We start from the raw sequence: 27,658 nt of genomic DNA, 5'->3' as shown, positions 1-27,658 counted from the left end.
AAATTTAAAAACAAAAAAACTGCTAGTTGATGATTATTGATACTTACGCTATTATCGTTGTAAGCAACTGACCTCGTATCTGGGAGAAGAAATAATTACTATTTTTTACACATGTGTATTTTTTCAAATATACATAGAGTGGAAGATACTCTTAGTATCACCCTGGTATAAGACCACTAAGAATTGAAACTTGCCTGAAATAGCTTTCGCCGTGTTTGGTGACCAGATCTAAGTAGCCTGGTATTTCCCCACCTTCCTCTTTCTCTATCCCATCTCCTTCTCCTCCTTCAGCCTTACAACTTACCCCAATTGGGGATGCCATAGTTTAACTGGCTTCAGTTGGTTGGGAGCAGTTGGGACTCTTTTGCGGTTTCACATATAAAAAAATGATGATAAATAAATATATATAAAAGTAAATAATAAAATTGCAATTAACTCTTACAAAAGACGAGAGCAAAAACGCGTAACCAACTTCAAGTGCCAAAAATTAAATCAAACCTTACCAAAAAATACGAATCATACCTTGCACCTCTCATTTTCAACACCTTCCTTAAAGAAACCAATTACTACATAACTTCTCATATACATAAACCTCATATGGTTTTATAAAAAAAATAATACAACACTTGGTTACTAAACAAAAAACGGACTTTCATCAATAAGTTACTAGCAATCTCATCGTAATTGATAACTCTCACAAAAAATAACTTTCTTTACCCTACTCTAAATGGTTTCATTTACTTTTTTAAATACGGGTATATTTGTTTAGTTCTACGTTATTTTTTAGATTCTTACTGAATTATCTTTATATATTTTGACTTAACATATATTTTATTTCAACAATTGTGACGCTATTTATTTATTTATTTAACGCCCAGAGGGCTTTTACACGGTTGGTAGTATAATTTTAATTTGACAGATACTTTGAAACATAAAAAATAAGAAAAAAATTACATTTGATAAAAGCTATGCAACAAGTCATACAAACACAAGAAACAAAAACAGAAAATTACAGCTATTTGTAGGTTTACATGATGTGTTTAGGAGTATTGTTGAAATAAATGTTTTAAATGATCATATGTATATTTTTATATTATATATTTGTACTCATTGATTTCCACGAAATTTTGACTTCACATTGATTTTATTTTCTCTTTTAATATTAAATACTTTTTAACTTAAAACCATTTTTAATGATCACTTTAATGTTGTTTATAATATCATTTATGCTATGATATTTTTACCCTACACTCATTATTTTTATATACTTCTGACATAGACTAAATACGACCATCAATGACTTTTGACCCTTACGTATTTTATTTATTAATTATTTTGAAATTTTTACTTTAATTTTTTTTATATTTTTAAGATTATGACATAATTTTATGCATTTCATTGACGTTATATGATATGTTTGTACTTAATGATCTATACGAAATTATTGACTTAACATTAAATTTATTTTTATTTTTATACTCTATTCGTTTAAAATTAAAACAATTGATAATAATCATTTTCATGTTTTTATACTATTTATGATATCATATATTATTCAACCATCCTCAAAGGAGATAGTGTTATGATGTATTACTTTAACCTCAAATGAGACATATTATATTATTTTGATCACTATTTTATATCAAAATTGTTGTGTATAAATTTTATGTAATACTTCTCCTTCAAATCAGGTTATCTCTTCTATATTGTTTATTTATTACTTCTCTCCGAACTGACGTTGTCTAGTAAGACGGATAACTTACCTACCTACATTGCCAATTTTTTTTCATTACAATAAACGACTGAGTTACCGGCAAAGTATTAGTATACATAGCATATAAGCAATACAACGTTTATATGCTAGTAAAAAAATCAATCAGCAACGAACAAAAAAACAAGCTCTTAAAAGTTATTTCCTGAATAGTTTTATTAACGGGTGACACATTCTTTCCTTGGAACTCCAAAAGAACTTCTGTGTTTATTTCTTTTAATATATTTATGAAATATTTTCCATTTAATTGTGTTAAGTCTGTCTAGTTTGTTTTAAAATTTATGTACACTGTTATTTAACATATTTATTTTATTTATGTCTTTCCCGAAATGACTTTTTTAAACTTTCTTTGAATAATTATAAATAATATTGTTATTATTTTAATTATTAAATTGTTATTTTACTAAATAATTATTTTTATTGAAAATTTGCTACATTATAATTTGACTCCTACTTGTTTTAAATGAAAACTACATTATCTATGGAAATAAATTGTTCAAAAACCAATCTATGCAATATGTGACATTTATATATCCATGGATAAGTCTGGTGTTTTCGTGTTTTTAGTTTTATTCTAAAATTTATTGTATTTCTTGTGTATTTTAATTTAAAATGAGCAATAACAGTTTTATAACTATCGCCCACTGAAATTTCAAGTGTTATACATTATTTTCCGTAAGTAGCCAATGAACCTTTTATGAAAACTATCATTACCTATTTATTATCGTTTTCTCCTACCACTCGATTTCTTTATACCTTTTCCTTATTATTGTGTTCTAATCAACCAAAACAAACTCATAATTGTATTATTAATACTGCCTACATAAGAAATGTATTTATTTAGATAAACCATGGGGTTAGACATTAACTTCTCTGCCTGTACTGTAACCAAAATCTGTTATAAAATTGTAGAAACATGATATATTATTATGAATAAGTTTTTGTATTGAAACAAGCCATCATCGCCGTGACGCGTGTTGACCTGTCTAAAATTTGCATTTATTTTTATAATTTTATCGCTGAAAATTATCGTCGAAAGATTACTTTGATTTTTGTTGTTTACGTCGGACGTACCATATATTTATTATTACGCTACTATAATTACAGATAATAATAACAACAGAACACACGATCTTACGGAAAGTATTTGATGATACTAATCTCATTCCGCTTTAAAATTAATTTATAAAATATTTACCATTTATAATTGAAACAACCAAAAATGCATGAATCATGAAAACGTAAACATATTTTGTAAATTTTCCAGATACCACAAACGATTTTTACAAATGTTTACGCTGTTTTTTATCACTTATTATTTTGCTTATAATATTACTATCTAATCATAGTAATAGTCATAGACATATTCAATCAAAATATTAATAACCACTGCAATCCTTCAAATATTATAGTATCTTTTTACGATACCTAAGTTATATGATTTAATTACTTGTATTTTTTAAAATAATTTAAATTATTGGAAAAAACTTTAATCATAAAAAAAAATTGATATCTCAAATTTAATATTTTTTATAGGTTCTTGCAATTATAATGCACAAATTAGTGTTCTGGTTTGCTAATTAATAATTTTTGATTTCATTACATAAATCATAAAAAATAGTCTAATTCTTCTGAAAACCGCAATGTTCAAACTTATTTTCTCTAATGGTACGTATACATTTGCGAACCTTAATTCGAACCAAGACACGAATTACGGGAAAGGAACGAAGCAACTGCAAGCGGCGTTTCGCGCCCTTTGCGGTTGCTTTGTTCCTTTCCCATAAGTTGAGGCTCAGTTCGGCAGTTCGGCTCGCGTATGTATTCGTAGCATAACAGTATGGCGAGTAATAAATAGTAATAAAAGCAAATAAATTAATTGCGTGAAACAATCTTTTTTATGATACATAATACATATACATGTTGCGGGAAACTAGAGCAAAGTTTGAAACCCCTGTTCTGAAACATTCGCAATATCCGCACACGCTTCCGATGATTTCCTTGCGATATATAAAACTAAGGCCGGGTTGTTTCACAGAATTTGAACAATTCATCAAATGTCAATTTTGATTTTTAAGTTCTGTGAAGGTTCTATTCAAGTTATTTTATTATTTCAGTTTTGTGAAACAACCGATCACTAATGATGTATTAACAGAATGTTCACAGAACTTTGAAATCAACATTGAAATTTGGTGAATTGTTCAAATTCTGTGAAACAGCCCTTTCTAAGGATGGGTTGTTTCATAGAATTTGAACAATCCATCAATTTTTAACGTTCATTTTTGGATTCCGCGAAAGTCCTAATCAAGTTCTGATATTATATCACTATAGGCCAGTTACTTGAGAGAACTGAAATAATAACAACCTGAAAAGATCTTGAAAATTAACTTAGTAGTTTGAAGAATTGTTCAAATTCTCTGAAACAACCCGTCCTAAGATAAGTAGTAATGTGAAGATTGATGAATCTTTTGAATTTTGTCTTTAAGTCAACAATTTTTCGCATTTTATTGAATTATTGCCAAATTGTCAGCTCGACTTTATTGGTAGATATACCCTACTGAGACGCCTCTATTAATAGTTCTAGTATCTAGTTCCCAATCGGGGTTCCATAGTCGCGCCTGCTCCGCAAATGGAACTCTAGTATAGTGTAAAAAAACTGACTAGCATATTTATAATCCGTTTAGCCAAATAACACTTACAAATTTGATTGAAATACAAAGGCCGCAATATAAAATGCTTTATGTCACTTTAAAATGTGTCAGCTAAACTGTGTGTTAAGCTTACGGGAACCAAGTGCCGAATTTAAATATTTTAATTTTATTTTTGGATGGATTCATGTGAAAATATCCATTATTCTGCAAAAGAGAAACTATCATGTTTTTGCTTTTCTTTAAAAAAACTATATTTTCTTAGCGTAACAAACCACTTTATAAAAAACGATTTTTTGTTATGTGAAATACATATCCGTTTAAAAATAGCTAGAGCAAAATTTCATTTGGTCACAAATAATTGTATTGAAAGTTTCGTCAACTGGAAAAATCGATATTATTATAATAATAATAATATTTGGCTAATTTATATAGCGCCGTTTTCGTGAGAAATCGCCTCAAGGACGCTGTACAAATATATTTCTTAAATAGTTAACACTAGAACTACTGACTTAAAACAAGTGACTCACGTCTGACACTTATATCTGGAGACTTATGACTAAGGCCTATAACTATTATCTTAATAAAATATATATTTACATATATGTATTTTAGAAACTTATAACTAAATTAACATCAACAATCTAATTTTACAAGCGCCAGAAGAAGGAGGAAGTTCTATTATATTAGGGTGTTTATAAAATTAGTTTTTATTTTTAGCTGGAAATATATCTTAAATGGATGAATTAAATTAATCGTCGATCATTAACACATTTAAATGTATTGTAATAAATAAAAGCTTATTTCATTCCCAAAAAAACTTTTTTTTCCCTTGATTTAATTTTTGTGACACAATTATAAATGGATTTCATATTTACAAGTACCTGGAGCAAAATTTTAATTTTTTTATTTTCCATTTAGTCACAAATGATTTCCCAAATTACCTATTATTAATACTAAAAGAACCACTTGCAAATTACAGTTCGTTTTTTTAACATAACAACATCCTACAATATTTAATGCTAAAGGAACCTGTTTGAAAGTGCTTATTTCCTTATAAAATCGAAAATTTTATTTGAGATTCTTCACTGATGTAAATTAATACAGATGCCTCTCTAGCGTCTCGGGAAACCTTCAAACCATATAAAATCGATTATCTCCATTACGCCAACGTGTTGGTATAAAAACACTAACTCTTTTTCTATTTATAATCATATTAGCGTAACACTACGCATCACTGAATTAATTTCCAAATAAAATTGTGGGTACTTTTTTTTTCCCTAGAAAATTTTTTGATGATTAAACTAGTAGTTCTGTGAACAGTAAACCTCACATCCGAAAAGTAACTAACTAACCATCACACCGTTTCTCCGCAGGGGTGGGCAGAGAGGACGGAGCGCCAAACAACTCGGTCTTGGCACATACTTAATATTTTCTAATTTTTTATTATTATTATTTTTTAAATTTATATTTTCATTCAATTCAATATGAAAAAAGACAAATCGTAATTTTAAAACTAAAAAGTAAACATTAGAAGTAGACATTAGAAATGCCGCACCGGATTCCTTTTCACCCTTTGTCCATCCTTCAAATCTTTCTCCACTTCTGTGAAATATCTTGATGTCTCTAACCTAACTAACCATCACGCCGTCTCCCCGAAGGGGTGGGTAGAGAGGACAGACCGCCAAACAACTCGGTCTTGGCACACACTCCTTGCCTCATTCACATTCATACATCGTCTAATTCATACTCCTATATTATTCTGACTCTTGACATGGCCCGACTCAAGTATCTTATTCACTTGATCGTGCCATGTCTCCCTCGGGCGTCCCCGACTTCTGCTACCATTCACATATGCGTTATATATTCTCCTTAAACTCATTTCTTGTTACTAATATGCTCCTATCTAATAATTCTAAACCAAAATTTCCTCTGAAATCATGCCATAGGTATAATAATAATAATAATAATATTTTGATGATTTTTATAGCGCCATTTTTATGCAAAATAACCTCAAGGACTCTACTAGTATCTACTTAAATACCTACCTACTTGATTACAAACCAAAATATACATTATTATAAATTGTAACATGTAACATTAAAAAAATCAAATAAGAAATTTCAATTGGTCCATAGAAATGTTTTTTTCAAAAATTCTTCAGCTCTATAGGTGGTACCATCTATTGAAAAGCTATTTCAGAGTTAACCTATAGTCTAGGATCCCGCTACAGCAATTACGTCATCGAGTACACATATGAAACTACGTCATCGAGTACACATATGAAACTACGTCATCGAGTACACATATGAAACTACTTTGTAGTGACAATCGACATTTAGTAAGCCAAAAAGTTGGTCTGCCGGTGCTCATCTCACAGTCATGGAAATAGTGAAAGATTTTTTTAGAAAAAAATACGTTAAAGTTATTAAATAAGTCATAATCGTAAAAGCGTCCGAATTGTTAACTTTACAAACTTAAGGCGATGCCATGCGTAGTAATGCAAAATCATGTGTTTTTGGTTTGAAAATTTGGTCGCCTAGAAATGTTTCAGATGCTTTAATTAAATACTGCGAGTAGAATACATCTTCGCCTTTGAAACAATCGAGTATTTTTTAGATAAGTCTTTTTATAAGCCCAGAAAAAAATAGTGTAAAGGCCTATGAAAACTGCTTTAAAGTTCAAAATCTCCTACTTACGAACACATTTTCGGTTATAATTTTATTGTATAATGTGGCAAATTAAGTTATTTTTAAAATGATCGAAAATTTTTTTAATATTTATGCCTGAACATCCACAAAATAAAATAAAAGGCACTTTTTGGCAATGTTTTTTTTCTTGCATAAATCAAAACAGGCGGATGGTGTTAAGCGGGAATCTAAACCTTATAGCCATCTACGTAAGGGTTGTTATTGATAGCGGTTCAATTTAAAATATTACACGACGTAGTGCATCGCCTTAAAGCAGACGTTTTATTTTGATCACACAAAAGTAACTTTTATTAATGTGTAATTATAAAAATGCAAATTAGAAATACTTACTTATATCACTTTTGTGCACTTAATTATATTACTTAATTAATTACTTAGTATATTGCCATGTCATTTACAAAGTGCATCCATTGTGTTATTATTAAGAAAGGTTTATTGGACTGTATGTATTTTCACTCCACCTCGAGTCACGAGCATGTTGCAGATATCACGATGATTTGGCATTATAAGCTTGTATACATACATAATAATGACTTGCATTTCGGCGTCCGGAACAAAAAAGGTTAAATTCAAATCATGATCCGGTTTTCAGAAATTATCCACAATTCGGCGTGCTACACAGGTATTCAATGAAAACTACTTTTAAATTTTAAATTCTTCGACGTGTTACCAGTGGAAGCGTGAAGAGGAGGTCTGCACGGGAAATTTTATCCGAATGAATTAATTATTGATGTGAAACTCCTCCATAAATATACACTGACAAACTTCAGTCAGTTTTCAATGCTGCAGCAAGGCTGATAACCGGTGTTTCCAAATATTCCCACATCTTACAACATTGGTTTAAGTGCCCTGAGAGAATCAAATTCAAACTCTGCTGGATGGTTTTCAAAGCCGTACATGATATGGCGCCGCCTACTGGTCGAAACTGTGCCTTCCAAACGATGTTAATGTTAGGCAAGCAACCCTTCGATCAGTATCTTCAACAGCCTTAGGTAGACTATTTGTACCTACCCTCAATCCCAATACCAATTTTGGAGACCGGGCTTTTGCAGTAGCAGGCCCAACAGCTTGGAACAAACTCCCTTCACATTTGCGAAAGATCGACAGCTCTAAACTAAAGACTCACCTTGTCGTATCCAGAATAATGACCTTTCTTTTTATTTCTCTAGGGGATTTTTCTCCTTGACTACCCACTTTAATGTAATAGCCATTTATTATGCATAAACTATTTTTAACAAATTATTATAAACAATAATTAGTCGCCTGAAATATCCATACAAACGGGAATTGAACCTGCACCTTCTGATGTCCGGTCAGATGCTCTGGACCACTGAGCTACGTCGGCTTATTCCCAATACGCCAAATAATAATAAAAAATTGTGTTTCTTTATTCATAAAAAATTAAATGGTTACAGTTTTTTGTTTCTACAGCCACCATGCTAGGCACATGCCCGTATTATGGTAGCCACTAGTATGTACTAGTACTTCAAAAACAATTAAGTACTGCGTATTATTTTTTTTCACCTGTAAAGAAATTATTGCTTATAATAATTTGTTATCCTTTGTGCTATGCATAAAAAACCTTGTCTTATAAACATTAGATTATCATTAAAAAAATAAACAATTTTTGTAATATTTTATACCTTACCACGGGCAGAAATCATAACAATCTACATTAAATTTGTAAGCGTAAATATGTATGTTAGTCGTAAATCTCTAGTTTAAGTCGTAGTTGTAAATTATTATATAGAGGTATTGTGTAAATACCCACTCGGTCATAAAAATATGTATATATAAAAATATAGTTTTAAGTAATTAATTAATAAAGTCTTAATTGTAAATCACTCGATGTTAATCTTAGTTATAAGCCACTCGTTATAAGTCATTAGCTATGAAACTTAGTAAGCCAAAAGTAATAAGTTATATGTCTAGGTGACAGAAATAAATTAAATGCATAAATTAAGTTGTTAAACGCCCTTCAGGTGATTTTCTCACGAAAACGGCTCTATACAAAATAATCCAATCATAATAATAATTATTATTATTATGATTAGAAAATATATAAAATAATATATTAATAAATACACAGATTTAGGAAATGAAATTAAAATAATTTGGCATTCTCAGACTATAAAAATATTACCATTTGTTATTTCGGCTACTGGCATTATACCTAACTCTCTCATTAAAAATTTAGGCGTATTAGATCTGTCAAAGAATTTATACATAAAAAAATGCAAAAATCAGTCATTTTAAATGCATGTAGGATTAAGAAAGAATTTTTAAATATTTATATTGAGGGATCAATAGGATTTATAAGTCCAATTAGAAGTTCTACCGAGCCGAACCCTCTGATTTGAAAATATCTGGAGTCGGTAAATTATTTTCCCATTTGATCTCTGGTGATTTGACGTGTTGTTTTTGTATTTATTATGCTTATATAATGCACTTGCATAATTTGGATTGACTAGATGATCATTTGTGGAAAAGTGTGTGGAAGGGATTAGTTATTTTTCCGTCAGAAAAATTAATATGGTAAATCGAAACCTTCAAGTATGTATTTATTATTGATGTGAAGACGGCCTGTAAAGATCTTGTTAGCACTTCGGCCATATGCCTGTTGCGCAGTGGTGGTACGCCCGAAATTTTTATTTCCCTAAATATCAGACCGAAATTTCCCTAGAATAGTTTCCCTAGTTTTCCCTAGTTTCCAGAATGAATTTTATTGGATATTCTCATAGACATATGAATATTAATAGACCTGCCCTAAGTGATTAAAAGCGTATTATTCCCCACTCCCCATACCGGTTCCATTGGAGCCGGCTGGGCTCGCGTATGGCTTCCCGTGAATTTGAGAATGTGACGTCATCATTCTTGTTCGAACTAGCGTCGAGCTATGGTCGAGGCATTTTATGAAATAACACGCAAAATAGTGGCTTGTGATATGAAAACTTGTAAAAATAGATGTGAAAAAGAGAATAAACCCACTTGTCGTATTACATTCCATATTATGTAAGCATCATTTTAAGCTTATTCATGTCGTATAATATGAATCAGTTGTAGAAACATATACTATCACATCGAGCCAACATTGGTCGAATGTAGCGATTCTCAAGTGTGCGCATCGTTGTTACTGGGAAGTAAATTATGAACACTTATAAAAGTGTCTTAACTAAATACGTAAACAAAATATTGGACTCTGAAAATAGAAGAATTTTTTTTTGCCGAATTTGGACTTCGCAAATTTGTTCATAACGTGGCGAGTAATTTGCGCTCCCATGTAAAAATGTCTATTCATTCAAAAGCCGATTTTACTTTTAAGAACTAAATGGTGATATTATAATGCGAGATGCCTATATACTGTCAGATTGATTTATTGACGAATCACAGTCAGCTTTACCCCCTTCGTTCTTCAACAGTTGATTTTACCCCTCACCTTTAATTTCTAGTCTATATATTCATGTCTGTGGATATTCTCCATTTGCTCATTTGCTCATTGGCTCGGTTACCTGATTCCCCACAATATTTTTTCCAATCCATGGGGGGGGGGGGGTTGATTTTTTATGACGGTGCTCAATTCTGGTACCGAACATTGGCAAACCTTCTATTTTCATTGTACAAGCCACACGTTCTATATATTTTTAAATAAATCTATTTTAATTTCATTTTCGTTTTCGGCAATGAACGAATTCAAATCTTGGAAGCGGAAATTTTCTTCCCGACATCTGAAACTCGATAGAATCGTTGTCGGTGACAATGCATTTTACGATTTTTTTATGATGATATTATGTTAGTATCATAATGTATAGCGGTTAATATACAAAATAAATCTCTGCTTTGAAGTGGCAATTCCGCATATACACGCGGATGTATACGCATGTGTATGAAATTGGGTGACATTAGAGCAGTTAATATAAAAAAAAAATGTAGTTCCTACCCTATCGGCATTTGACGATGTTGGTAGAGTTGTTGACTCCAGTTCCTGGGTAGGAAGGCTCAATACTCAGTCAAAACAATTTTTATTTTTGTTTTAAAATAAATTTATAGTAAAAAAAAACTTTGTTGGTTGATTTTTTATAGTTAGATTCTACACCGATCATTGTAAAATAATTTTATTAAAAGAAATAATTTTTAATTAAATAAAATATTACACACATTACTTAATTTATCTGAATATTTTAATGTACAAGCCATGTTATGGTACGTATACATTTGCGAACCGAGCCACGAATTACGGGAATCGAACGCAGCAACTGCAAGCGGCGTTTCGCGCCCTTTGCGGTTGCTTCGTTTCTTTCCCATAAGTTGAGGTTCAGTTCGGCAGTTCGGCTCGCGTGTGTATACGTAGCATTATGTTTTGCTTTTAGTATTTCAAATTAATTTAATCGAGTGGTAAAATTATATTTCTTCGGCTGTGTACGTTTCGCTTTCCTGCTTCAAGTTTTATTGTAAAATGTAATAAATCATTCTAATGACCTCGAATATATGTGAATATTATTTACTGTGATAGACAAAATATATTAAATTGGATGATTGTTTTTCACTTAGTTTGATTTATCTTATTTCATCATCGAAATAATTTTAACACCCTCAACGAAAATATGAAAACAGACTAATGCTAGGCACACACGAGCGTCATACTCTCATAATATGTTATGTTGACTTGGCCTATTTCACCATCATATTATGAGTTGACGGTCACATGGTACCCGAACCCAGATTCTCTAGTGTTATCATTTGAGCTACTCGGGAGATAAATATAACCTCATAACATTTGTGGACGTATACATTATAGATTATAAAGTCTCTGAAAGATCATGCTATAAGCGCGCTATATTTTCGTGGCTTGGCCATATTTCAGCGTACGGAGCCTCGGACGGTAGTCATATAATATATGACCCCTCTAAGGTGGGTAAGATAAATTTCAAATATACTCAGCCAGTACATCTAGGAATATCGTATAGGCCACTCCCGCACTTATTAATATCTTACTACTCTGTGACGACTGTGTGGGATTGTATGGCGAGCGATATGGTGATAAAGGGCACGCCAACATACATTATGAGGTTATATCTCTCGTGTGCGACTAGCTTTAGTCTTATCTTGTTGATCCCGGTAAGACTAGAAAATCTGGGGAGTTCCAGTTGCGACCGTTATCTTATTTTTCTCCTGAAAAGTTGATTTTGACTTGTACTTTTTATGCTTAGCATTATAGAATTATAGGTAATAACATTTTTACACCCTACCATGGAAATGGAATTTGGTAGAGATTGGCCTTATCAGTAATAGCCTACTTTGTGTTATCGTTTATTTTCTTTGAGGCAGATGCTACCTGGCATGAAGTATAAACATACAAACTGTCCAATTTCAAAACCTACTAAATCTTTTAACAGAACATGTTCAGCAAGTTATTTAACCTCACCATATTTAAACCATTTTACGGATTGATTTCATACAAATTTTCAACAGAATTTCAATGCATTATGACTTATAATTATAACCCAATAACTACGAAATAGCAAAAACATGGAAAGAAAAAAAAATCCTTACCAGGTTTTAAAATTGGACATGTCTAGTCTATCAGTTTTAACAGTAGCTAAGCCGTAATATATACAGGGTGTATCGGCACGTACCCGACAAACTTTAACCAGCTATTCCTTAGCATATTTGTAGTAAAAAATCTTATGTGCACTTTGCTGTCGGGTAACGTTTTTTTTTAATAAAAAATTTAGTATTCATATTTTCACCACATGTCACCACTGTTTTATCCTTTGTCAAAGTTTGAAAACCCATATGGCAATATTTTATTCTAATTCCGTTGAATAATGCACGTGCGTACCTATATTGGCGCACTTTTACAATCACAACAAAATGGCACGGCACCATTCGTCTCATTTTTAACTATTATTATTTAGTGTGTGCGAAAGAGCGAAGAATCTTTTCGACATACTTGCTTATAACAGCTGTTGAACACGAAAAGCAATGCCAATGACAGTGATGTAGTGTGGAAATTTTTAATTTTTTTGTTCTTAATTGAAAAAAATGCTACCGGACAGCAAAGTGCCCATAACATTTTTTACTCCAAATGTGCTAAGGAATAGCTGGATAAAGTTTGTCGGGTTAGTGCCAATACACCCTGTATATCACTCGCTGAAGTCTCCGGCGTTGCCCGAGCTTTGCACAGAGTTTTTCGAAATAGTCGAAAAAAGTCGAGTGTGCCATATTTAACGAGTCTCGGAATAAAATTGTAGATTTTAATAAATCAAATCAAGGTCGCCCGCCCGCTACAGACTCTTCTTTATATAAATAGGTAGCTAAAGTGAACCCGGCGTTGCTCGGGTTTATGAATGGTTTGTAGTAATGTTTTGAGGTTGTGTAGTTTTAAAGTGTAAATAATAATTTGTCGATAATTGAAAAAGTTTATTTATTTATTAGGTATTTGATTCTATTCGTTGTGTCTTATCTTCCTCGGGCTTCCCCTATTTCTTCTACCATTAACTTCCACGTCATTCAATTTTAAAAAAAATATCGAGTACTTTAAAAATATTGCTTTAAGATGTGGGATAAGGGGATGGAGCGGTTTTTAGAAATCTCATATAGTTAGTGACCTTCCTCTCGTTTTGAAGGTCAAATGTACAACTGTAGATTTGTATACAAATCAAATCCACACCGCCCACATTTTTTATGTTAATATACAGGGTGTCCGGGGGTAAAGTGCTCATAAAGGAAGTGATTCTACATGCTGGTAGAAGTAAAAATGGAAAAATAACTTTTTTCGAAATTCCATTGTTTTTTCCTATACGACAATCTTTTTCCACAGAAGAAATTTTTCATACAAACAATTATACTTATTTACCAGAAACTACCTTAAAACGTTGGATTTCGAAAAAAAAACTACTGCAATAATAATAACATGGCATCTATATAGCGCAGTTTAGTGTCATTTCACTTCAAGTGCGAAAACACTATCACGTAGAATCACCTCCCGAAGTTTGTCCACTTTACCCCCGAACATCTTCAAAAGATACGCATATAGATATCCCCAGTAAACATGGCTTATAATAAACCTACTTCTTCTTTAAAAACAAATCTAGATTAGAAGTTAGCTGGATAACGCACGCTGGCCACTGAATGGAGTTTCGTGGTAGAGCGACTGGCCCGAGTTCACGGGTTCAATACCCTTCGAAACGCTAACAACAATTTGTTTGATTTTTCACACACCTACAAAATGTTTGTACATGACTCTGGATTGCTTAGTAACCAGACCTAGTACTTAACTAACCCTTGTCTCCCCAAATTCCTTCCAGACTTGCCAATTTTTGCGGGACAGCTAAATTCGCCTTATTTTTAACAGATGTATGCGCACGATAGGTGCGCCGTGTACCTATTTGGCGTGTGCAGGACCGGAAGAGTTTAGTACCTAGTTTGATTTATGTCATTTATGATTGATATCATCAAAATAAATATGTTTAAATAATATTGAACTGTGTATTTTTAGGTTGTCCCGCTTATTTTAAATTTCACATCGTAAAAATCCTGTAATCCAATTTTGTAAAATATCAGCTGTATCTGGCAACGCTGATTAGGTGTCACTTGCAAAAGAATCTAATGCCCCGTTCTGACAGAGCGATTTTAGTTGAACGACTTTTATTGAACGACAAAAATTGAACAAGATGTCGTTCAGACGTTTCAATTTAACTCGAACCGATTTTGTTAATCAAGATGGCGTCAAGTGAAGTTATCGCTGCGTGCGTCCCTATGATTTCGGACCTTTTACGGAACGAAATTTAGAATATGAAAAAGCCTCAAAAACTTCGTAGACGTGTAAACGTTCGGAGACGTGTTATTTAATAATAATAACTACTAAGTTATAGTAACATTTCAAAAATAATATTATTAATTGCAGTGTCACGGGCATTCTTATTTTTGTAAAGTTCTTGCTTCTGATCCCAAAGATAAGGATGGTTTTGGTATAGATCCATAAATCTAAACATCATATCATCCGACCACTTAATACATATTTTCATTGAAGTATATGCCATGATGGTAGGAACTAGGTACGCACAAATAAATCACTCAGTAGGGACGTCTAATGTCTACCTTCGACCGCAAGGAACTAAAAATCGTAAGCGACTTGAAACATATTAGGCTGGCCGCATACATACGTTTTCCGTATTCGATTTCCGTATTCGATTTCCGAATTCGTTTTCCGTATTCGGAATTCCGTGAGACTAGCGCAAACGTTCGTTTTTCTTCATTCGGAATGTATAAACGTCAGTACCAGTGTTGCCAACAAGGGCGATATATCGCCATTTAGGCTACTCAGAGCGAGAATCGGCGCCGAAAAAATCTAAAAGGCGACTGGTCGCCAATTAAGCTACTTCAAAAACATCAATTTTAAACATGTCCCGAAATTCTCTAGCCTTCTCTAGAATTTTTTTTATTTTCTGGGGACAAATTTTATTTTTTTGAAATTCTCTAGCCACCCCCCCCCACGAAATTTTTATTTTCACGTAAAAACATCAATTTTAAACATGTCCCACCTAACAGCAAATTCGGCTACTTTACGCTACCTTATGTATGAGAAACGGCGATATTAGGTCAAGATCCGTTGGCAACACTGAATTACGAACGGAAATTTCCGTACGTTTGCGTCGGCACAAACAAACTGTATGCAATAGCTGCGTTCCACATGACGTCATTAGGTTTTTTTCCATTCGGTTTCTCCGAACGCGCCGGCTCGCATTCGGAACGTGCGTAAGGAATTTGTTCCGTTCGGAACTAAAACGAACGTGTGCGGCAGTTAATGTATTTTCTACTGATTCCGTGCATTCGGATGTCCGAATACGGAAAACGAATTCGGAAATCGAATACGAAAAACGTATGTATGCGGCCAGCCTTATATTCACACGTTTCGATTCGGCGAGAAAATCGAACGATGACTCATACTTGAACAACAAAAGTAGACGGGCTTTCAACTTTCGTCGTTCAACTAAAAACTTATCAACTCTGTTGAAAGGCTATTCACACTTGTCGATTAGCTTTCAAGTGTCATTCAACTCCGACATAATCAACTAAAATCTTTCTGTGCGAACGGGGTATAAACCCGAGTCTGTTTTCATTTTATATTCGTTATTGTTCATATTTTGGTCTGGCTAAAATAAATTTTCGATATGGTCATCATTGGTCATGGTTGGTTTTTGTTATTATTATTGTTAAGTTATACAGCGTTTTCCAATAAGAGGTGTTATTTTGAATAGCCCGCTATTTCGGTAGATGTTACTTTTAAGCTGTCATTTTTTGACATTTGACAAGTAGAAACTACACCATTAATAAAAATGGAATGATACACACTTCGATTGGGTCCTTGAAATGCGTGAAAATGATCCGGAATTTTATCGAAAAATCATCTTGAGTGATGAGGCCCATTTCCACCTCGGTGGCTTCGTCAACAAGCAAAATTCTCGCATCTGGGGCTCGGAAAACCCAAGAGTTATTGTTGAAAAGCCTCTCTATCCTTATCCTGAACATGTGACTGTTTGGTGCGGTTTATGGTCCGGCGGAGTCATTGGACCTTACTTTTTCGAAAATGAGGCTGGAGCAACAGTTACGGTGAATGATTGCGCTATCGAGAGATGATTAATGATTTTTTATGGCCGGAATTGGATGGTATTGATCTGGACAACGTTTACTTTGAACAAGACGGCGCTACGTGCCACACAAGCAACGAAACCATTGATCTTTTACGGGAAAAATATCAAAATAACACCTCTTATTGGAAAAACCCTGTACATAAGAATATTGTTTATCGGTAGGGAACTTCGACTTTAACATACAAACACCTCAACTACTGAGTAAAAAAAAGTAGATCAATAATACCTACGTTAATCTACTATCTACTTGATAATATGGGTTTTTCGGGTTTCCCACTAATACCGCCTGGGAAGTCCCTTACGCATATCTATGTATATAGTCTAAATACATAAGTCTCCATAAAACCGTTATACACCGATATAATATTACAGAGATTACAAATTTAACACATAATATGTGATGTATATCACTTTAACTCTTTATTTGGTTATTTAATTTTTTATTAAAATTTCTGGGACAATATCTTCACGTGGTATCAAAATAAAAACGAAAAAGTAATCACAGTTTATAAATTTTAAATCGTTCCCCTAAAAGTTGTTTTTTTTTACTTATAATCTTTATGTTTAGCATGATAGATTTATTGTTCGTTTTTTATTTGAAACATCAAAAAAAGTAATTGCCAAATTTTCAATTTAGATTTTTTTTCTACCTTACAACTCCTGCGGTGATCTGTCTTTTTATTACTACTATCTGGCTGTATTTACTTTACCGGTTTTGTTTTATATTAAGTGCTAAATTATGATATGAACTAAACTTGTCAATTTGACTGGCCTAAAACAGGATCCTTTCCTAGTTGGCTAGTCAAAGTTTCCGCATGTTTTATTGTATGATTTTTATGTGAAATAAATTTATTATTATTATTATTAGAATGAACAGGTAACGGGGACACTTGTGAACAACCTTCCCTGTAAGGTGTGCGCGTATACCGCCACACGTTTGTTACAAATTGTCCGCACACATGTTTACATCTTCCGCACACATCTCGAAGAAAGGAACGTGTCGCCTGATTTTTTTTTTTAAATATTCATAACCTACATATTTTAAAAAAAATGTACTTTATTATTTTGTGGTACATTCTTGATTACTTAATTTTATCTACGCACTATTGTCCGTATTTGCGCATTCGCCTCATTCGAACTGCTGAACTGAACCACAACTTATGGGAAAGAAACAAAGCAAACACAAATGTCGCGAAACGCAGCTTGCAGTTGATTCGTTCCTTTCCCGTAATTCGTGGTATGGTTCGCGTTTCGGTTCTCAAATGTATACGTTCCCTTGAAGATCTTGCATAGATAAGTTGATGTGCCGCACACACGATGAAAAAATTAGAGGGAACGTTATGTCATGCGGATATTTTTATTAATTTAAAAAAAATGTACATAATAAAATATTGTTAACAAATTTTTACACAAAAAAACTTAACAAAGAGTAAATCTTTATTATCCAAATACAGGGTGTATCGGCACTAACCCGACAAACTTTAACCAGCTATTCCTTAGCACATTTGGAGTAAAAAATGTTATGGGCACTTTGCTGTCCGGTAGCATTTTTTTTTTCAATTAAAAACAAAAAAATTTAAAATTTCCACACTACATCACTGTCATTGGCATTGCGTTTCGTGTTCAACAGCTGTTATAAGCAAGTATGTCAAAAGGCGTCTTCGCTCTTTCGCACATACTAAGGACGGGTTGTTTCGGAGAATCTGAACAATTCATCAAATTTCAACGTTCATTTTCAAGTTCTGTGAAAGATTTTTTCAAGTTCTGTTTTTATTTCAGTTTTGTCAAGCAACTAGCCAACAATGATATAATAACAGAACTTGAATAGGACTTTCACAGAACCCGAAAATGAACGTTGAAATTTGATGAATTGTTCAAATTCTCCGAAACAACCTGTCCTAAATAATAATAGTTAAAAATGAGACGAATGGTGCCGTGCCATTTCGTTGTGATTGTAAAAGAGCGCCAATATAGGTACACACGTGCATTATTCAACGGAATTCGAATAAAATATTTGCCAGATGGGTTTTCAAACTTTGACAAAGGATAAAACAGTGGTGACATGTGGTGAAAATATGAATAATAAATTTTTTATTAAAAAAAAACGTTACCGGACAGCAAAGTGCACATAAGATTTTTTACTCCAAATATGCTAAGGAATAGCTGGTTAAAGTTTGTCGGGTACGTGCCGATACATCCTGTATATTAAGATTAGAAACTAGTTGGTATTTAACTCAACCATTTGGAATGCATTTTATAATTATAAGACGTTGTCCTGCCACAGATCGCCTTCTATGTAGTTCGGTGTAGGGAAGTTAAAATTTGTAGTTGTATGAATTTTAGGATGAGAAATGTGAAAAAAATAAAAAATATTCGTTGAAAAATATAGATTTTTTTAGAACTCGACCACAGCGCCCCCTATCGGGTCCAAAACTATTCTATATTTCAATCTGAAACCAACCATACACATTCACAAAATTTCATTGAAATAGGTAAGGCGGTTTCGGAGATTAGCGTGTATGAGCACAGTGACGGTGGTGATTTTTATATATTAAGATATTATATTATCAAGGTCCAAAGATACATTCCTGTTCCCCTACCACATTAATAAACATGAATTAACACATAAAAATGAGGTTCGAGACCTTGGCGTAATTTTTTAAGCAAATCTCTCTTTCAAATCCCATATATCTGATATTGTCTCCCGTGCCAACAAAATGCTTGGATTTGTTCTTCGTAATTCAAGATCATTTACCAACGGAATCGCAATCCGAAGAACGTATGAAGCACTTGTTCGCAGTATCTTGGAATATAGCTCCATTATTTGGGCCCCTTCTGAGCAAAACCATATTCTCGAAATAGAAAAAGTACAAAAGAGATTCATGCGTTACCTATATATGAGTGAATATATGTACTACCCTTTCCTGTATCCATCCTTATTCTTAGCAGGAATGCTCGATCTTAATACATTAGAAGCCCGCCGAAAAATATTTTTAGGAAAACATTTTTTAAGATAATCTCTGGAACTATACATAATCCACCTATTTTGAAAGAGATTAACTTATATGTCGCAGACAAGTATACTCGTGGAAGGTCCCATACCCTTTTTTATGCTCCAAAAGCGAGGACTTCTGCCTATCAGAACGCCCCAGTCAACAGAGCGACTGAACTGCTCAACGAGTCTGCATTGACCATCGACATTTTTAACGTAACCTACAGGCAGTTTAACAATTATCTTTTGACGTATGTCACAAAGTAGTGAAGCTGACCTTTTTATGTGTTTTGCTATACTTTTTGTCTAATTTGTAATCTTCTCCATAATGTATTGGTGAATAACCGTTTTACGGAGAACATGAAAAATAAATAAATAAATAAATATAGATGTCACCTGTGACAGGTAATTTTTTTTAAACAGCGCTATCTTTAGGACGTAAAAGCAACACGCGATATTGTTTCTCTATCTGCACAGACAGACTGAGCCGCAGCAACTCGTGGCGGGGTATAGCCAGTGTATAATATATGTTTCTTAATAGCTCTCTAGGAAGGGGGTATTATCTTTAGTAGTATATATGTTGCAGTCATACCCGTTTTTAATTAGAACACGTTTTCTCTAGTTAAACTAGTTTTAAGTATAGTATAAACTAGTTTGAACTAGTAAGAACGCGTTCTAACTATAAACGGGTTTTTACTGTAACATTAAATAATTACGGGAATACTACCATGCACAGAAAAACAGATAACTACGAGTATACACTAATTATTGCAAAAAAATAAACAGAAAATTTATTTAAAAACACATATATTATGTACATACGCGTATATTTTACGTACTTAGTTTTTCAAATGCATATTATATTATACCACACAACCAAATTAATTTTGGTTTAGTTTAAGTGTATTTTAAGTTTATTCTAAACAATTTATTATAATATCTTCAATATACAGGGTGTATCGGCACGTACCCGACAAACTTTAACCAGCTATTCCTTAGCATATTTGGAGTAAAAAATCTTATGTGCACTTTGCTGTCCGGTAACGTTTTTTTTTAATAAAAAAATTATTATTCATTTTTTCACCACATGTCACCACTGTTTTATCCTTTGTCAAAGTTTGAAAACCCATCTGGCAAATATTTTATTCGAATTCCGTTGAATAATGCACGTGTGTACCTATATTGGCGCACTTTTAGCATCACAACGAAATGGCACGGCACCATTCGTCTCATTTTTAACTATTATTATTTAATGTGTGCGAAAGAGCGAAGACGCTTTTTGACATACTTGCTTATAACAGCTGTTGAACACGAAACGCAAAGCCAATGACAGTGATGTAGTGTGGAAATTTTGAAGTTTTTTTGTTTTTAATTGAAAAAAAAATGCTACCGGACAGCAAAGTGCCCATAACATTTTTTACTCCAAATGTGCTAAGGAATAGCTGGTTAAAGTTTGTCGGGTTAGTGCCGATACACCCTGTATAAAATAGACGAAGGAAAAATAATGTTAATTAATGAATATTATTGTTGAAAATATGTGGTATAATTAGGTATTTGCTTGGTATTCACTGCGGGTCTAAAGATTGCTCCGTAGATTAGTGGCTTAGAGCAGTCACCTGGTTATCGGAATGTTCAGGAGTTCAAATCAGGCTGCGGAAGTCACTATCCGCGTCTGTATGTGCACTTAGTTCTTATAAACTACGCAACGAATTTTAATAGGGTTTTCACTATCATTTAGAGAATTTCTTCAGGAAGGTTTATATATAAGTTACATGCATATTATATTTATAGAAAGTAGAAAAAAATCGATATATTGTAATCAAGTAGTAAAAAAATATTTTCAGGCGCTTACATTGCTAACACTTGGTAAACCTTATGAGATACATTAAAACTACAGAAAATTCCAATATGGTATATGCCTATCTCATAAAGATAACCCGCAACAACGCCGGGTACACATCAGCTAATATTTAACAAGATTCTTTTATCAGTTTTTAACATTTTGATGAGTCGCAGTTGAATAATTTTTACAAGAGTATGAATAATAATTTTCGAATTTATTGTTGGAAGGTTTTTGTCCGTTTTGTCTCAATGTCATGAAGTAAGTTGTTCGAGGTTAAGGATAGATTATTGCCGACCATTATTTCACATTGTTTATTTCTAAATTCGCGCCCCTTTAAGGCGAAGCTTAAGGCGATGCCATACGTAGTAATGCAAAATCATGTGTTTTTGGTTTGAAAATTTGGTCGCCTAGAAATGACTCAGATGCTTTAATTAAATACTGTGAGTAGAATACATCTTGGCCTTTAAAATAATCGAGTATTTTTTAGATAAGTTTTTTATAAGCCCAGAAAAAAATAATGTAAAGGCCTATGAAAACTGCTTAAAAGTTCAAAATCTCCTACTTACGAACCCATTTTCGGTTATGATTGTATTGTATAATGTGGCAAATTAAGTTATTTATAAAATGATCGAAAAAAAAATATGTATGCCTGAACATCCACAAAATAAAATAAAAGGCACATTTTGGCCATGTTTTTTTCTTGCATAAATCAAAACAGGCGGATGGTGTTAAGCGGGAATTTAAACCATATCGCCATCTACGTAAGGGTTGTTATTGAAAGCGGCTCAATTTAAAATATTACACGACGTAGTGCATCGCCTTAATGCTAAATCACTATCTTGATCAATCTTTATAACGAATTGGTGTACATTATGAATACCAAAAAATATGCTTTAGATAAATTGAAGGTTTTCCCATCGTTTCGCTTGAGTAAAATACACATAAAAAAATAAATTACTCAATAAAAAATATAAATGAAAACTACTAAAAAAAACATTTTTTCAATAGAAATGTATAAACGCGTAAAGGAAACAACTTTAAAAAAATACAGAATTATAGCTAAGATTATCTGTGACAGTTTCACTTGATTAACTTTTTTGCTTTCTTACAAAATAAATAAAAAACATTTTTGTGCTTGAAATCGAACGTTTCTTGACTCCGTTTGTCAATTCAAATACAATATTTTACCGATGATTCAATCCAATATTGTATTTGTATGCCTTTCTCGATAGAATTGAGTTTTTATATGGACAAAACTATTTATTCATATTCATATTGCGTATATGAGGGCGCAAACAAATAATTTGTCTTAATATTGTAAAGCAATACCTTGCAAAAGCGTATTTAAACAAAATTAATTAATTAACGCCATCTGTGAACACGTAGAATACAACGAGCGTTGCGTTTAACCTTAAGTATTAAGGCGATTTAACCAGCGGACGAGAATTCAAATTTCGTCAAAAGACGATCTCGCGATCGGACGTTTTTTTAGACCGAGACAGAAATACCGAATTCATTCCGCTGCGAGCCGTACACTCGCGCGGCAGTGAAAACTACAGCATGGTTCCGATGAAATAACAATTATTGTTGTTTAATTCTTGGTTGTAGCTTTCTTCCTTATAAGTAGTTACATACATATTTGTAAATTATACGTCGGAGTGCGTAAACATAAATAAATACAAATGCAGTTTGTTGACATGGTAGATATAAAATATGTAAGTAGGTATATAAATATACATTTAAAAAAAATTTCAAATATTTGTTTAATTTGTTTTTTTCAAATATTTTACACGAGTTTTCCAAAGGTGAGTAAAAATCTTTTGTTTTACTTATTTATTCGTTTGTCCGAAAGGTATTACCGGTAAGTTTTATTTCTAATACTTATCTTCAAAGTATTACTTGATTTGATATGTATGACATTGAAAAGAGGGTTTATTCCTTACAACTGAAGTAGTTTATATATTAAAACTAGGTTTTATTTCCAACTATTTTCTACGGTACCTACCTACATATGTAGTTATGCGATTGCATAATATTGTATCGCTTTCATGTATTTGTTTTCATGATTAACGGAGCGACCTGACTCGTCTATTTTCGAAGTGTTATTAAATTCACGAGTAAAAATCATAGGTTTGTATGTCAAAAATAACCTTGTTTTTTTTTCCTAAAACAAGAAGCTCAATTCACAATATGACATTATGAAACTGACAAAAAGTAACACAAAAAACATTAAATATGTTGAATTATACCCATAGACATATGAATATTAGTAGACCTGCCCTAAGTGATTAAAAGCGTATTATCCCCACTCCCCATACCGGTTCCATTGGAGCCGGCTGGGCTCGCGTATGGCCTGAAGTGAAATTTGAAAACGTGACGTCATCATTCTTGTGCGAACTATGGTCGAGGCATCATCGGTTCATTTTACGAAATAACACGGCAAAATGTTGACTTGTGATATGAAAACTTGTAAAAATAGATGTGAAAAAGAGAATAAACCCCATTGTCGTATTACATTCCATAAGTAAGCATTATTTTACTTTATTTTAAGCTTATTCCCACCGTATTATATGGATCAGTTTTAGAAACATATACTATCACATCACAATGTAGCGATTCTCAAGTGTGCTCATCGTTGTTTACTGGGGTAAGTAAATTATGAAACATTTGTAAAAGTGTCTTAACTAAATACTCTGAAACTAACTACGACTCTGCAAACAGAAGAAATTTACTTTGCCGAATTTGGACTTCGCAAATTAGTTCATAACGTGGCGAGTAATTTGCGCTCCCATGTAAAAATGTCTATTCATTCAAAAGCAGATTTTACTTTTAAGAACTAAATGGTGATATTATAATGCGAGATGCCTATTTACTGTCAGATTGATTTATTGACGAATCACAGTCAGCTTAACCCCCTTCGTTCTTCAACAGTTGATTTTACCCCTCGCCATTATCTTCTCGTCTATTAATTCCTATGTCTGTGATTATACCAATGTAATAGTGAATTGGACAATAAAATAGAAATTATGAACAAAAAAATGATTTGAATCGCACATCACGAATCGAAATTCATTTGGTTCGTGTCACTTTTTGACTACCAATCACAAACAGTTTCACGTACTTTGGCATAAGTTTTAACATTTATACATGAAAAAACGATAACAGACATAAACTCCTGTCCATAGTTGATTCTTTTCCCTGGAAATTAAACAACACAAAATTATCGCCAAATGTTATAAAAAATATGTGCTTATTCTGACTGATTCTTTCGAACGACCCTGTAGCATATAAGTACGAACAATGTACACGGATAATTAAATATCACTAACCTTTGTTTTTTCTGAAAATATATCTCCCACGTACGTTTTTGATGTCGTAATTTGTGCTATCTAATAAAACTTTTTTTCGAGGGTATTTTCCTCCTCATTTTTAAGCGAGGAATTTCTTTAAAATGTTATGAAGTAGACTGGCGTGGAATAGACGTCCGCTCGCCGCCCTGTCGCAGCGGGGAATGATTGAATTTCGGCTTGCGCCGAGGCAAGACACAAACAACAAACGCGAATCGAAATTAATTACTATTATATACTTTACGAATATATTTTTTGGTCATAAATTATTTCTAATGTTTCAATTATGTCTTGGTAAATTATTTTTCTAAAAAAATCTGAACTATACCAATTTGTAAGACCATAAATAAATAGTCCAATTGAAGGATTTTCGTCACAAAACGCGTGCTCGGATTTATTTATTAGTAATTTTATTTGAAATAAAAACAAAATTCTTATACATACATATGATAGATAATTTATTGATTGTTTATACATTATTATTCAATGATTTGAAATATTTGTTGTATAATACAACTTCACCTTTGAAAATGCAACAAATCTGCGCATCGTCCAACGGTAACACTTTATTATGATATGAAAATAATATTATTTTTCAAAATTTTACATCTTACTTTACAAGATAAAATAACGATCTTTCGAAATCAATTTGTGTTTTTTTCTAGAAAAGTGTCCATACGTCTAAAAGTGGCCTCAAAAATGCCAAATTTCAGGTCAAGTCTACCTATTTCGCCTTAATATAGAATGCTACTTTGTTTTGATCATTTTTATTAATTGAGATGCTGTCAATGCTTTGAAATAGTTAAAAAGTTAGTGGTTTGATACATTTTTAGCATTTAAATAATGAATTATTTATTTAATCGTGTTATGATATATTGAATTTTTTTAATATATAACAGCGCCCTTGAGGCGATTTTTCACCAAACGGCACTATACAAGTCATCCAATTATTATTATCATTATAACTTTATAATTAGAATATTTTAAAACATAATTTGAAAAAAAAATATCATGCCTTAAAAATGTTATTTCGCGAATAAATGGATATGACATTTTTTCCATATAGAAACAAAACAGATAAAACAAGTCAATATTTTTATAATTTTTGTAAAGTCTCGTAAAGATTTGTATTCCTCCTCCATTAAAGACGAAAAAAATGGATAAAAGTTCGGAAAAATAGTTCACTTTGAACCAAGACAACACCAGTAAACCATTAACTCCCGCACTGCGTGCAAAGTTCTTTCCTTAGCAGGAGAATTGTAGGGTGAAGGAGATAAGAGTTGTATCCTTGGAACGGGCAATTTGCCTAGTTAGGAACCAATAAATTCGACCTGATAACCTACAATAATCTATAATCACTAAAAATATTTTAATTATATCTTGTATCATAATATATTGTACTGCGTGTAAATCTAAAAGAATAAATAAATAAAATAAATCTGCAGATGTAGATAGAGGTCTTTTGTCTTGAGGTAATGGAGGAAATGATAACTTTTTTATCAAATTTTAATAACTTTATTTGAAAGAAATAATATAATATTAAATTAAAGATAGGAATGACAATTTCGATAATGAACGGAAGAACAGCGTGTATACTGTACTTCGTTAAAAGTAAGAGTGAAAATGGAAGAACAACTTGTTCCTGTTTAAACACTTTTTTAGTATCTTAGAATCATGGGAAGTTTCATAGTTTGAAGTACGAGACTCAAAAAAGGGTTACGAAAGAAATTAGTTATTTGTTTACAAGTTAAACAAGGTGTTTATTTCGAAATGCATGAATTCGCAAACGGTCGACGCTAACGGCGTTTGATTTATGGCAAAGGGCTGGGATTATAACACCGCGTTCTACGACCTCTTACAGAGTAATTAGATTCCGGATATAATTTATGGTGACATTTTTAATGTCAGTGATTAATTGAGAAATCATCAATAAAATATCATTTCGGGGACATCCTGGCAGGGGGCGACGTCGCGCCAGCGCTCAAACTTCCGCCACTGTGCGGCGATACCTAAAATTGACGCCTGTAATTGACTGATTGCCTATGTTTAACCTCGTGTTATAAACTGCGCCGTGTAACAAATATATGTTATTTAATTCTTTAAAAAACATTATTATACTTAATAATACTACATACTATGGCCGGGCTAATTGCCTTGCGGCAATTTCTAGCAACCAACTTTCGTTGTGGAGGCTTGGGACGTTGGTTGGGAGTTCGCCGCTACACCGCGGAGTAACATTATCTTAGAGTTCATAATAAATATCGTGATACTTCTAATTTGATGTGGACGCGCGTAGGAAAATTAGATATACGTATCAAAGTGCCTCTTCATTACACGCCTAGATTATAATCGCGCTATTTTTCTGTTTTCCTTAACGAAAACCTGTTTGAAAATGCCGGTCATTAAAATTGGTACGATATATTTTCCGATGCGTTTTAGTCAACTTATCGATTCGCGGTTGCGCGAATTTAAATTCAGGAGCGTTTTGTTTGAAGTTTTCCGCCCTCCTTTCCCATCCCACGGGGCTAGACCCTCAAGGGGCAGAACCCTCGATGCCAGACCCTCGATGCCCTGGAGACCTCACTCCTGGACAGAGCATTGCGTCACTTGACCCAGAACTGTTCCGTGAAGAGCGGTGTGATGTTCATCAGAGTACACCAGGATTATTATGAATGACGCTAAACGCGAGGCGCACA

At 32.8% G+C, this 27,658-nt stretch overlaps 1 protein-coding gene across 1 annotated transcript in view; it reads left to right on the top strand.

Moving 5' to 3' along the window:
- Positions 1-2,315: 2,315 nt before the first annotated feature.
- Keap1 (kelch like ECH associated protein 1) overlaps positions 2,316-27,658 on the top strand; it is a 60,493-nt gene continuing 35,150 nt past the window's right edge. Inside the window, exon 1 of the mRNA XM_089632976.1 lies at positions 2,316-2,446. The gene's annotated coding sequence lies outside the window, so the exon portion shown is untranslated. The remainder of the gene's footprint in view (positions 2,447-27,658) is intronic.

The sequence above is a fragment of the Hesperophylax consimilis genome, chromosome 1 (assembly GCF_061612785.1).
Source record: "Hesperophylax consimilis isolate HC1 chromosome 1, BYU_Hcon_1.0, whole genome shotgun sequence".
In the NCBI taxonomy this organism is placed as follows: domain Eukaryota; kingdom Metazoa; phylum Arthropoda; class Insecta; order Trichoptera; family Limnephilidae; genus Hesperophylax; species Hesperophylax consimilis.
The sequence above is the reverse complement of the archived record's forward strand: the minus strand, read 5'-3'. Positions and strand labels throughout refer to the sequence as shown.